Source organism: Aquarana catesbeiana, linkage group LG02 (genome assembly GCF_042186555.1).
Source record: "Aquarana catesbeiana isolate 2022-GZ linkage group LG02, ASM4218655v1, whole genome shotgun sequence".
NCBI classification, from domain to species: domain Eukaryota; kingdom Metazoa; phylum Chordata; class Amphibia; order Anura; family Ranidae; genus Aquarana; species Aquarana catesbeiana.
The window spans coordinates 7,013,407-7,026,126 of NC_133325.1; the positions used below are offsets into that span (position 1 = coordinate 7,013,407).

At 42.6% G+C, this 12,720-nt stretch overlaps 1 protein-coding gene and 1 pseudogene across 1 annotated transcript in view; one reads left to right on the forward strand and one right to left on the reverse strand.

Moving 5' to 3' along the window:
- Positions 1-12,720, reverse strand: part of LOC141126579 (uncharacterized) — a 927,381-nt gene that overhangs the window by 555,384 nt on the left and 359,277 nt on the right. The gene's annotated exons all lie outside the window — the stretch shown is intronic.
- The window catches only part of LOC141126578 (uncharacterized), a 1,610,887-nt pseudogene that overhangs the window by 234,857 nt on the left and 1,363,310 nt on the right, over positions 1-12,720 (forward strand).

Here is a 12,720-nt window from a genome sequence, read left to right on the forward strand (position 1 = left end):
AGAACACACTGGTAAGGCTTCTTTAATTAATGTTGCAACTCAATATTACTTTGCAGTGCATGGAAAACAACCCTGAAGTTGTACTGTACACAGTCTATGCCTGAATGAACTACTCATGTGGGACTACAGATCCCAGTGGCAGTCTAGAACTAGTTTAAATAGCAACAGTGCACTGTATTTATCTGAGCAAGTGCCCACTCACCACAACAGGTCTAGATGCTTGCAAGGCTCTTCTCTTGGTGTCTCAGTCCGGTTCAAGCTGGCGCTGTCAAACCGCACCGCTCCTTGTGATGGCTGATGACTGTGATGCAGGAAACCTTTTATAAATCTTGGGTTCTCCAGTCCATCCAGCTGACTGTGCCCTAGAGCTCCTTGGAGGCCAAACGATTCCACTCCGTGCCTTGTAGGCTGCAGTCTGACGGTCACACACAGACCTCACTGCAGGCAGGTCTTGAATGGCATCCCAAGAGGCCGGAAACATGCCACGCCTGTCCCTTTTATATCCTTACCCATGATCACATGCCTGGCGAAGGGGTCCTGCGCGCCTCCGAAATGTTGCACCTTTCTTTGTGATGTGATCTTTTTCATTAAAACTTTTTGGATGAAAATTGACGATCCATGGTGTGCTGGCGAATATGTACGCTTGTTCTGTGTCTTGGGCTTGTGGGTAGGTGAACTGGGCATTGTGGGTAGGTAGTTTGCTGACTGAGTTTTAACATATGAGTCACTTCCACCTTCACTACATCTCCCACAATGCTTTGTTTCATGGCTTAATGAAACGAAACAAAAGTCTTAATAACATTAAATGGAATGCCAAAGGGAGCCAAACTCTTATCTAAAGAACATCATCATTAAATAGTAACTTAGGTGGCAAAAACTCCTGTGCTACACCCCTTATAACTGAAGATGTGATGCCCCCCCAATCAGTGAAGAACCACAAGTCCCAGCATTAGCTTGTGAAATCTATGGGGCCTCACCCTTAATTCTCAGGGGTCCATGCTGGGACCTGTAGTCCTTCAATTTGGGGGGGCGTCACATCCTTAGATATCAGGGGTTCATGCTGGGACTTGTAGTCCTTCACTTTTGGGAGATGTGACCCCCCTCCAAAAGTGAAGGACTACAGGTCCCAGCTGAACCGCTCAGAGCTGAAGATGCAACACCCCCCCTGGCCCCCCGCATGTGAGGAGTCACATCAGCAGCGGGAGGGGCGTTCACTTTCCCGGGGCTCCATTTTGTCAGACTTGTGGCAGGCTATAGGTGGCACACTGCATGAGACGGACCAGAGGGCTCATACTGGTGAAGCCCTATCAATGTTCTGAATGTGGAAAAGCTTTTACACAGAAGTCACTTCTTAGCAGACACCAGAGGGCTCATACTGGAGAGAAGCCATTTCAGTGTTCTGAATGTGGCAAAGCTTTTATATCAAAGTCAGAGCTTATCAGCCACCAGAGGGTTCACACTGGAGAGAAGCCATATCCATGTTCAGAATGTGGAAAAGCTTTTACACAGAAGTCACTCCTTAGCAGACACCAGAGGGTTCATACTGGAGAGAAGCCATTTCAGTGTTCTGAATGTGGCAAAGCTTTTACATCAAAGTCAGAGCTTATCAGCCACCAGAGGGTTCACACTGGAGAGAAGCCATATCCATGTTCAGAATGTGGAAAAGCTTTTACACAGAAGTCACTCCTTAGCAGACACCAGAGGGTTCATACTGAAGAGAAGACATATCAATGTTCTGAATGTGGAAAATCTTTTACAGCAAAGTCAGAGTTTATCAGCCACCAGAGGGTTAACACTGGGGAAAAGCCATATCTGAATGTGACAAAGCTTTTACAATCAAGAAATTGCTTATCATACACCAGATGATTCACACTGAAGAGAAGCCATATCAGTGTTCTGAATGTGATAAAGCTTTTAGATTGAAGTCACATCTTGTCACACACCAGATGATTCACACTGGAGAGAAGCCTTATCAGTGTTCTGAATGTGGCAAAGCTTTTATATCAAAGTCAGAGCTTATCAACAACCAGCGGGTTTTCACTGGACAGAAGCCATATCAGTGTTCTCAATGTGATAAAGCTTTTAGATTGAAGTCACATCTTCTCAAACACCAGAGGATTCACAGCCTTCAGCTCCAGTAGAATGGGGAATGTTAACAGGTAGCAGCTAAGTTGTAATGAAAAAGCTTGTGAATAAGCTCATCAGTTTCATCCCTCACGTCATCCCACAAGTTGGTATGAAAGTAAAAATATATAATGCTAAAATCTGTGAGCAAATAGGAATGGAATGGATAGATGCATTAAGTTTACCTCTTATGTTATACAGGCACACACCTAGAAAGCCTTAGAACATTTTATCTTTTGAGATACCTTTTGGACAACCAATCACTGAATTGTGTTTTCTCCATGATTCTCATCTTTCTCTTGTTTATGGAGCTTTGACTGAACATATATTACATTTTCATCAATCCCTAATCCAGGTGGATTATACCTTGTTTTTTTTAGGACAAATTGGGCTTTCATTTGGTGGTAATTGGTTATGGATATCTCCTGATTTTTTTATTTATTTTTTAAAATCAAAAGAAAACTGGCCCAAAATAGTAAAAAAAAAATCATGTTTTTAAATGTAGCTGTATATTTCTTGTTACTACCATAACCTACCACCAAAGAACAACCCATAATAAATGTTCCTGCTCCTGACGATCGCAGTCATACCACATATGTGTATGTTAGTTGTTGTTTGTAAAAAAAACATCCTGCCTAAAATATAATGACCTTTGACCTTTTTATTATTTTTTAAATTTTTTTATTAATTTTACACACACTTTTTTTCTTTCTCTGCAAATAGAGACAAAGATTCATTGTATCTTTCCTCTCCATTCACAGCGAGAGAGCTACCACAGCGATCAGGTGACCCAGAATTGAAGTTTTCTCAGTCTCTGTGCTGGGAGCGCATTGTGCGGTGCACTCCCAGCACAAAGGGAGATATGCAAATATGCGGCCCCATGGAAAAAAAAAAGCCCAGGGCAGTGGGGCCACATATTTGTGTTACGTCAGCATCAAGGGGTTAAAAAATCAATTTAGCTCTGAAGATTGCATAAAACCCTCCAAACAGCATATATTTTCTGAAAGCAGACACCATAGAGAATAAAATAGCGGTAGTTCCAATTTTTTATGTTACACAATATTAGGGAAAAGGTCTAGGAAACACAATATTTCATTAAAATATACAAAAATGTTAACTTTAGAGGGGAACAAATGCAATAAATTACCCATTTGGTAAAATATAAAAGATGGGGCTGCTCTAGATAAATAGATACCCAACATGTAAATCTTTAAAATAGCGTGAGTCAGTGAAATTGTGACAAACTCCAGTACCCTGTATTTTCCATAGGCCAGGAAGAGCTCTAATGCTAGAACTATTGCCCTCACTCTGGCATGTGCAGTGATATGTAATGTGTATCTCAATCAGCTTTCTAGCACATAGGTGCCCCCAACGCGTGCGTTTATGTAAGTACTTGTATTTATGTGGAGGTGGGGTGGCCTCAAAATTTTGGAGAGGGGGATTTTATGTGCTTGGGTGTAATTTTATATTTTTATCTTTTTTTTTTTAAATGTACTTAACTTTTTATTTTCATCACAAACTCCAGAGATAAAACGATAATTCTCCCACTCTACAAGACTCTGGTCCGGCCGCACCTGGAGTATGCTGTCCAGTTCTGGGCGCCAGTCCTCAAAGAAGGATGTACTGGAAATGGAGCGAGTACAAAGAAGGGCAACAAAGCTAATAAAGGGTCTGGAGGATCTTAGTTATGAGGAAAGGTTGCAAGCACTGAACTTATTCTCTCTGGAGAAGTGACGCTTGAGAGGGGATATGATTTCAATATACAAATACTGTACTGGTGACCCCACAATATATAAATACCGGACTGGTGACTCCACAATAGGGTAAAACTTTTTCGTGGAAGAGAGTTTAACAAGACTCGTGGCCACTCATTAAAATTAGAAGAAAAGAGGTTTAATCTTAAACTACGTAGAGGGTTCTTTACTGTAAGAGCGGTAAGGATGTGGAATTCCCTTCCACAGGCGGTGGTCTCAGCGGGGAGCATTGATAGCTTCAAGAAACTATTAGATAATCACCTGAATGACCGCAACATACAGGGATATGTAATGTAATACTGACACATAATCACACACATAGGTTGGACTTGATAGACTTGTGTCTTTTTTCAACCTCACCTACTATGTAACTATGTAACTATGTAACTATCACACAGGGGACAAAAGTCTCCTACGTGATGATTTTTTTTGTGGCATGTTCTCTTTATTGGGACATCCATCTCCCTCCCCTCTACCCAGCAGCACCCGCCATTCTGATCCTGGGCCCAGAGAAGGACAAACAGAACCCAGGATACATGGCAAGGGGGCACCATTACCGGGGGGGGGGGTTTGGTAGGCATCTGATGGTAAGATTCTGGAAAACAATGAGGATTAGACATGTGCAATTCGTTTTGTTCCAAATTAATTTTTCGTCGAAATTTGACAAATTTGTTAATTCAGAAATATTCAAATTAACGAAAGCCCTTTTAACAAATTTTTCGTAAATTCGAAAATCCAAAATTTCAAAAGAACGAAAATCCGAAAATAAGAACGAGAATCCGAAAATTAGAAAACTCAGAAATGAGGAAATCTGAAATAATAACCAACTAATAAGAACAATTGCTAACTATTAAATTATAGGTATTGTAATTTCCTTTCAAATTTGTCTGTTAGTGAACATAACGAATACAAATTTATCCGAAGTTACGAATTATCCGAAATAACGAATGCTGCATCTAAACGAATGGAACGCAACACATAATAATAATAAATAATAGTAATAAAAATTTTTATTATTATTAATTCATTATGTTCCATTTGTTTAATTGCAACATTCGTTATTTCGGATAATTTGTGACTTTGGATAAATTTGTATTATCGTTACGTTCACTAACAGACAAATTTGAATGGAATTTCCAATAGCTATAATTTAATAGTTAGTTATTATTAGTTAGTTGTTATTTTGGATTTTCATTCTTTCGAATTTTCTCAAAATAACACATTTGGATCTTAACCACTTGAGCCCCGGACCATTATGCTGCCTAAGGACCAGAGGTCTTTTTCCAATTTGGCACTGCGTCGCTTTAACTGCTAATTGCGCGGTTATGCAATGCTGTACCCAAACGAAATTTGCGTCCTTTTCTTCCCACAAATAGAGCTTTCTTTTGATGGTATTTGATCACCTCTGCAATTTTTATTTTTTGCGCTATAAACGGAAAAAGACCGAAAATTTTGAAAAAAAATGATATTTTCTACTTTTTGTTATAAAAAAAATCCAATAAACTCAATTTTAGTCATACATTTAGGCCAAAATGTATTCGGCCACATGTCTTTGGTAAAAAAAATGTCAATAAGCGTATATTTATTGGTTTGCGCAAAAGTTATAGCGTCTACAAACTAGGGTACATTTTCTGGAATTTACACAGCTTTTAGTTTATGACTGCCTATGTCATTTCTTGAGGTGCTAAAATGGCAGGGCAGTACAAACCCCCCCCCAAATGACCCCATTTTGGAAAGTAGACACCCCAAGGAAATTGCTGATAGGCATGTTGAACCAATTGAATATTTATTTTTTTTGTCCCAAGTGATTGAATAATGACAAAAAAAAAAAAAAAATATTTACAAAAAGTTGTCACTAAATGATATATTGCTCACACAGGCCATGGGCCTATGTGGAATTGCACCCCAAAATATATTCAGCTACTTCTCCTGAGTACGGGGATACCACATGTGTGGGACTTTTTGGGAGCCTAGCCGCGTATGGGACCCCGAAAACCAATCACCGCCTTCAGGATTTCTAAGGGTGTAACTTTTTGATTTCACTCTTCACTGCCTATCACAGTTTCGGAGGCCATGGAATGCCCAGGTGGCACAACCCCCCCCCAAATGACCCCATTTTGGAAAGTAGACACCCCAAGCTATTTGCTGAGAGGCATATTGAGTCCATGGAATATTTTATATTTTGACACAAGTTGCGGGAAAGTGACACTTTTTTTTTTTTTTTTTTTTTTTTTTTGCACAAAGTTGTCACTAAATGATATATTGCTCACACAGGCCATGGGCCTATGTGGAATTGCACCCCAAAATACATTTAGCTGCTTCTCCTGAGTATAGGGATACCACATGTGTGGGACTTTTTGGGAGCCTAGCCGCGTACGGGGCCCCGAAAACCAATCACTGCCTTCAGCGTTTTTAAGGGCGTGAATTTTTGATTTTACTCTTCACTGCCTAACACCGTTTCGGAGGCCATGGAATGCCCAGGTGGCACAAAACCCCCCCAAATGACCCCATTTTGGAAAGTAGACACCCCAAGCTATTTGCTGAGAGGCATGGTGAGTATTTTGCAGCTCTCATTTGTTTTTGAAAATGAAGAAAGACAAGAAAAAACTTTTTTTTTTTTTCTTTTTTCAAATTTCAAAACTTTGTGACAAAAAGCGAGGTCTGCAAAATACTCACTATACCTCTCAGCAAATAGCTTGGGGTGTCTACTTTCCAAAATGGGGTCATTTGGGGGGGTTTTGTGCCACCTGGGCATTCCATGGCCTCCGAAACTGTGATAGGCAGTGAAGAGTGAAATCAAAAATTCACGCCCCTTAGAAAGCCTGAAGGCGGTGCTTGGTTTTCGGGGTCCCGTACACGGCTAGGCTCCCAAAAAGTCTCACACATGTGGTATCCCCGTACTCAGGAGAAGCAGCAGAATGTATTTTGGGGTGTAATTTCACATATTCCCATGGCATGTTTGAGCAATATATCATTTAGTGACAACTTTGTGCAAAAAAAAAAAAAAAAAAAAAAATTTGTCTCTTTCCCGCAACTTGTGTCGCAATATAAAATATTCCATGGACTCGACATGCCTCTCAGCAAATAGCTTGGGGTGTCTACTTTCCAAAATGGGGTCATTTGGGGGGGTTTTGAACTGTCCTGGCATTTTATGCACAACATTTAGAAGCTTATGTCACACATCACCCACTCTTCTAACCACTTGAAGACAAAGCCCTTTCTGACACTTATTTTTTACATGAAAAAGTTTTTTTTTTTTTGCAAGAAAATTACTTTGAACCCCCAAACATTATATATTTTTTTTAAAGCAAATGCCCTACAGATTAAAATGGTGGGTGTTTCATTTTTTTTTTTCACACAGTATTTGCGCAGCAATTTTTCAAACGCATTTTTTGGGGAAAAAACACACTTTTTTAAATTTTAATGCACTAAAACACACTATATTGCCCAAATGTTTGATGAAATAAAAAAGATGATCTTAGACCGAGTACATGGATACCAAACATGACATGCTTTACAATTGCGCACAAACGTGCAGTGGCAACAAAATAAATACATTTTTAAAAGCCTTTAAAAGCCTTTACAGGTTACCACTTTAGATTTACAGAGGAGGTCTACTGCAAAAATTACTGCCCTCGATCTGACCTTCGCGGCGATACCTCACATGCATGGTGCAATTGCTGTTTACGTTTGACGACAGACCGCCGCTTGCGTTCACCTTAGCGCAAGAGCAGGGGGCGACAGGGGTGCTTTTTTTTTTTTTTTTTTTTTTCTTTATTATTTTTTTGCTTTTTTATCTTATTTTTAAACTGTTCCTTTCATTTTTTTTTTTTTTAAATCATTTTTATTGTTATCTCGGGGAATGTAAATATCCCCTATGATAGCAATAGGTAGTGACAGGTACTCTTTTTTGAAAAAATTGGGGTCTATTAGACCCTAGATCTCTCCTCTGCCCTCAAAGCATCTGACCACACCAAGATCGGTGTGATAAAATGCTTCCCCAATTTCCCAATGGCGCTATTTACATCCGGCGAAATCTAAGTCATAAAATGCTCGTAGCTTCCGGTTTCTTAGGCCATAGAGATGTTTGGAGCCACTCTTGTCTCTGATCAGCTCTATGGTCAGCTGGCTGAATCACCGGCTGCATTCTCAGGTTCCCTGTTGAGACAGGAGAGCCAGAGAAAAACACGGAAGACGGTGGGGGGGGGGGCATTCCCTCCCACGGCTTGTAAAGGCAGTCTAGAGGCTAATTAGCCGCTAGGATTGCTTTTACATGAAAGCCGACCGCTGGCTGAAAAGAATGATACCAAGATGATACCTAAACCTGCAGGCATCATTCTGGTATAACCACTCAAAGTTGTGAATGGCGTACCTGAAGACAAAAAAATGGTTAACAATAAAGCACAGTAAACAGTAAAGTATAAATAATTACATACCTGAAAAACAAACATGATAAAACATAATAACAATAACAATAACAATAACAATAAAACACTGCAGAATAGAATACAGTAAAAAAAGAGCAGAACAATAGAGAGAGAGAATAGAGAGAGAGAACAATAAAACGACAACTATTTTTTTTTATTTTATATATATATATTTTTTTTTTTACACTTTTTTTGTAACTAACTTTTATAACTGTAACCGGTTCCAGGTTCGGGTCTCTCAAAATGCGATGTCATCTGGAGAGACCCTGTGAAAGTGTGCCTAGTCTGTGCAATGCTGTACTCTACGCTAATACTCAACTAGTGTATGGTAGCGTTCAAAACATTCACCAATGCAAAGACCAGGATTGTCAGGACAGGAGGGACAATAATAGCGGGTGTCACGCCTATATCCGCGTTTGCTGCAGACACAACATCTTTTTGGGGGGGTTCGTTGGGTAGGGGTACTCGGGAGCACATAAAAATGCCTCTCATGCAGCCGACTGCATTTGGTTGGGGATGTGAATGGGGGAAGTACGGGCGCTGCAGAAGTGGTGGGTTCCCAATTAGGATTGGCGAATGCAGCAGGAAGGGCACTATGGGCAGGACGGGCCTGTGTTTGTCTTCTTGGTGGCAGCGGGACACTACTTGTGCTTGCCACCTCACCAGCTTGAACTGCACTTATGGGACTCGCCACGTCACCAAGTGTTACTGCAGCGCTGGTTTGACTACGACCGGGGTATACTAGGCCGCTGGTGCTTGCCAGTTCAATAAAAAGCTTCCAAAAAAACTGTTAGCGATCGCAGGGATCAGGCCTGACTCTGCGAACGCTGCAGTTATGCGTTTAGTGTTTTGTAAGTGTCAGTGATCGATCGATACTGCACTTGGGTGGGCTGGACTGGGCCGGGCGGAGGGGCAAAACGCAGGTGCTAGCAGGTATCTGGGTTGATCCCGCTAACACTGCGTTTTTGGGAACCCTAAACTGCTGGGGACGCTAGTATAGATCTGATCGGATCAGATATTGATCCGTTCAGATACTATACCACTAAAGGAGGCGTATGCTGCGTGCGTGGGTGTTAGCGGTACTGGCGCTAACCTGACGCTGCCTGGGGCCGGTGCTTGCTAGTTCACCAAAATGCTACCAAAAAAACTGTTAGCGATCGCAGGGATCAGGCCTGACTCTGCGAACGCTGCAGTTATGCGTTTAGTGCCTTGTAAGTGTCAGTGATCGATCGATACTGCACTTGGGTGGGCTGGGCTGGGCCGGGCGGAGGGGCACAACGCAGGTGCTAGCAGGTATCTGGGCTGATCCCGCTAACACTGCGTTTTTGGGAACCCTAAACTGCTGGGGACGCTAGTATAGATCTGATCGGATCAGATATTGATCCGATCAGATACTATACCACTAAGGGAGGTGTACGGTGCGTGCGTGGGTGTTAGCGGTACTGGCGCTAACCTGACGCTGCCTGGTGCTTGCTTGCCAGTTCACCAAAATGCTACCAAAAAAACTGTTAGCGATCGCAGGGATCAGGCCTGACTCTGCGAACGCTGCAGTTATGCGTTTAGTGTTTTGTAAGTGACAGTGATCGATCGATACTGCACTTGGGTGGGCTGGGCGGAGGGGCAAAACGCAGGTGCTAGCGGGTATCTGGGCTGATCCCGCTAACACTGTGTTTTTGGGAACCCTAAACTGCTGGGGACGCTAGTATAGATCTGATCAGATCAGATATTGATCCGATCAGATACTATACCACTAAGGGAGGCGCATGCTGCGTGCGTGGGTGTTAGCGGTACTGGCGCTAATCTGATGCTGCCTGGGGCGACGCATATCACCGCCGGGCGATCAGGGGGCTAAACCTTTATTCGGTAATAAACGGCGGGTGCCCTGACACTATAAAAAATAAACGAACTAACCTGCGTCACCCGTAACGGTTATACGGTGATCAGTGGTGAAAGAGTTAACTAGGGGGCAATCAAGGGGTTAAAACATTTATTAGATAGTATATGGGGGTCCCTGTCACTATAAAACGCTGACGGCGAACCTAAATATTTACCTCACTAACTAGCGTCACCAGCGACACTAATACAGCGATCAGAAAAATGATCGCTTAGCGACACTGGTGACAGGGGGTGATCAAGGGGTTAAAACTTTATTAGGGGGGGTTAGGGGGGTACCCTAGACCTAAAGGGGGGTAATACTAACTGTCCCAACACTGTAACTGTCACAAACTGACACCAATGCAGTAATCAGAAAAAAAAAAAAAAAAAAAAAAAACCTGCTGGTGTCAGCTTGTGACAGGGGGGGGGATGATTGGGGGGGGATCGGGGGGCGATCGGGGGGGGGATCGGGGTGTTTTGTGTGCCTGGCATGTTCTACTGTGTGTGTAGTGTGTTGTGCACTCACATTGATGTCTTCTCCCCTCGGCGCTGGAACGGAAACTACCGAGCCGAGGGGAGATGACATCATTTCCTTTGCTGCTGTTTAGCATACAGCAGCAAAGGAGTGTTCCCATTGGCCGGCGGCGATCGCGAGGGGGGGGCCACGAACGGATGGCCTCCCCCTCATCTCGGATCGCCGGGGAACAGAACGGGACCACTTCGGGCACCGGGGGGGGGTCCAATCGGACCCCCCACCCGCTAGAGGCAAATCACGTACATGTACGTGATTTTGCCTGCCCGTGCCGCCTTGCCGACGTAAATCGGCATTAGGCGGTCCTTAAGTGGATAATGAATGACCTGAAAAACAAAAAACAAATGAAATGAAAACAATGAAAACAAACACATTTTTTGGCAGTGCCCATGTCTAATGAGGATTACCAATGTCATGAGGAAACACCCCAACACAGCACAGAATTTTCGATTGTGTGTGTACACAAGTCCATCGCACAAAAGTTCACGCATGCTCGGAATCAAGCAGAAGGAGCCGCGCTGGCTATTGAACTTCCTTTTTCTTGGCTCGTCGTACGTCTTGTACGTCACCACCTTCCCACATTCGTGATTGTTGGCCAACATTTGTGTGACCGTGTGTATGCAAGACAAGTTTGAGCCAACAACCTTCGAACAAAAATCCACAGTTTTGTTGATGGAAAGTCAGATCGGGGGCATTAGGCACAGCCCTGGTGAACAGGCCCCCCAAAAAAAAACATTTTTTGTAAACTTTTTTATGCTTTTTTTAGAGGGAGAGAGCAGGCTGATTAAGAAACAATGATTGTCTGTTTCCCAGGATTGATGCCTGAAAATCTGTACAGTGTATGGTAAACCTTTCTTAGATGGGGTGCAATGTCTGAGGGTGCAACCGGAATAAAAAAAAATAATCGTTTTTAAGAGACTGGAAAATGTGACTTTCTCCCTTTCCCCAATATCATTTTTGTGATTTATTGCCAAAAACTGAACTGTATATTACAGGTGAGATCCAACTAATGCTTTGTATAGGAGTAACATTATCTCTCTCACCTTCCTATGAAGCCTATGTGCAGAAGCTTCAATTTCAGAGCAATGAGCCGCCATATTGGCTGGCTGGAAACAACAAAATTAGAGTCTTAATTCAGAAATTGAAGAGGCATATTTTTTTTCCAGTTTAGCAACACAGCTTTTTTTTCTCTCTTGCTCTGCAAGGACAGAGAAAGATATAATGTATCCTTCTCATCCATTCACAGAGGCAGAAAACACAGGGGCGGGCTTCACAGATCACTTTGATAGCCAATCAGAGGCTATCACTCAGATCAGGTGACCTGGAATCTCGAGTTTTGGGTCCAGATCATTAGAACGGGGCTCGGGGCACATGGTGAGACCCTGGTCTCTGTGTTGGGAGTGTGCCATGTGATGAGCTCCCAGTACAAAGGGAGGAATGCAGATATGCAGCCCCATGGCAAAAAGCCCAGCGCAGGGGGGGCGCATATTTGTGTGACATTGGTGGTTAAATAGGGTTACATTTTTGAAATAGTGAGAAGTCATATTTCAGCCATTAATATTCAATTGTGCTGATATTATGTCAGATACATCATTTATAAACTCTTCAGATCAGCTGCACACTATAATAAGACCCTTGGTGTTTATTTACTAAAGCTGGAGAGTGAAAAATCAGTCCTGCGGAGAAACCAATCGGCTTCTAACCTCAGCTTGTTCAATTAAGCCTTGGCAAAATAAAACCTGGAAGCTGATTGGTTTCTATACAGAAGTGAGACTGATTTTGCACTCTCCAGCTTTAGTAAATAAACCCCATTGTCTCTTGGCCTGTTTTACAGTTTTCTATAGTTCACATAGATGGAAAAGGACCTGGGGGGTCCTAGTAGATGATAGGCTCAGCAATGGCATGCAAAGCCAAGCTGCTGCTAACTAGGGGTGAGCTTCGAATTCGAGTCAAACTCATGTCAGACTGGAACTTTGGCTGTTCGCCCGTTCGCCAAACAGCGAACAAT